Below are 1,938 nucleotides of genomic sequence, written 5' to 3'. Positions count from 1 at the left end.
CTAGAAATTCTGTCCATGAAGGTAATGAACAGAATCGGGGACAAAGGGCAGCCCTGGAGGGGTCCAACTCTCACCGGAAACGAGCCCAACTTACTGCCGGCAATGCGGATCAGACTCTGACACCGGTCATACAGGGACCTGACAGCCCGTATCAAAGGGCCCGGCACCCCGTACTCCCGGAGAACCCCCCACAGGGCTCCCCGAGGGACACGGTCGAACGCCTTCTCCAAGTCCACAAAGCACATGTACAAAGAAAGTATTTAACCAGGAGTGAGAGTCAACATCTTAAATTGTTTAATCTAACTAAAATAATTTTAACCAACTAGATTGGTTGGAAAAACAACCAATCTATTCTTAGCTCCAAACTCTATCCAACTGACAGCAGCTCTCCTACAAACGCCCACATCTTGACTGAGTAGTGAGGCTGTTTAAATGGCTGTTGAAGTTCCTGCGCTTTCTGAAACACTTCTCAAAGTTGTCACCTGGAATGACAGTTGTGAGGCTTCGGACATCATCAATTTTGGCCCCTCCTCTAAATGAATCACACCTTGACACGCACTTTGGGGAAACACCCCCTCCATTACTCAACACACGCCTTGAAGCCTCTTCTCATCTCATAACATCACTAAGATAGTTTAATTGCTTTTAAACCAGTTGAATCTTGATGATTAATGTCTGATCCATGAAACAGTTTGACTTCAGGTACAGTGATGCTAAAAATTTTCATAGTTTTGACATTTATAGTTTTTACTTATCCAGTGTTCAGTTTATTTCTATAGCTGCAATTCACATCATGTCATCTCAGGTCACTTTATAGAGACAATTTAACCAGATCGTCCAGTGAGATTGGTTCAGAGTTTCTTTCTAAGGAACATCAGTTGATTGCGAACCGCCCACTAACCACTAACCCTTAACTATCAGCGTCACTCCCAATGAAGTCTGTGGAAGGAGCCTGGATTGATGATGTGTGGTATAAATGAGAATGGAATGGCTTCTTGATGTAGTTCTGAGACTGTCGCCCTTTCCTGCTGCTCCTGCATCTCCCTACTCCCTCTGCTTAGCTGTGTCTTGTCTTTTCTAAACTCTTTCTTCATATCACCTGAATTGAAACAATGGATTTGGTCAGCTGGTCTCTCAATACAATTGATAAAATTTTTCAACTGGAAGACAGGGAAAAGGGACCCTTCTTTCACACCCTGGAGGTGAACTGTGGTCCTCGGTCTGAAACTATGTCTAGTGGGATGCCATGGAGCCGGACCACATGGAGAACAAGGAGGTCGGCAGTCTCTGCAGGAGTGGGCAGTTTGGGAAGGGGGACAAAATGTTCAGCTTTAGAGAAGTGATCTACTATTGTTAGAATGACTGCGTTACCTTGGGAGAGAGGGAGACCAGTAACAAAGTCCAATGAGATGTGGGACCAGGGTCTGCTTGGGGTAGGCAGTGGCTGAAGGTAACCGGAGGGTTGCTGGTTGCTGGACTTCCCACGATTACAGACCGTACAGGAAGAAACAAATTTACTGCTGTCCTGAACCATTGACGACCATCAAAAGTGCTTCTTTAAGAGGGAGACAGTTCGTTGTACCCCAGGGTGGCAGACAAACTTGGAGGAGTGGACCCATTGCAAAACCTCAGACCGAACCCTTTCGGGGACAAACAGTCGGTCAGTAGGACAGTCGCTAGGAGTGGGCTGTTCTTGTTGGGCCTGCCTCACTAAGTGTTTGATCTCCCAGGAGAGGTTAGCCACCGCAATAGAGGTTGGCAGAATTGTCTCTGTTGGGAGCTGGAGAAGTTCCACCTTTCTCCAGCAGAGTCCGCCGTGGATCCTTCTGAGTGAGCCTCCTGCACAGCTGCAGCTCATCAAGATCATCAGAGGATCCACCATATAAGCTGTCTTCAGACCTTGCCTCAACGCCGCAGTGTTGATCCAGTTGGTCAGCG

Source organism: Cyprinodon variegatus, unplaced genomic scaffold (genome assembly GCF_000732505.1).
Source record: "Cyprinodon variegatus isolate N-32 unplaced genomic scaffold, C_variegatus-1.0 Scaffold1417, whole genome shotgun sequence".
Lineage (NCBI taxonomy): Eukaryota > Metazoa > Chordata > Actinopteri > Cyprinodontiformes > Cyprinodontidae > Cyprinodon > Cyprinodon variegatus.
Note: the sequence above shows the minus strand (reverse complement) of the source record.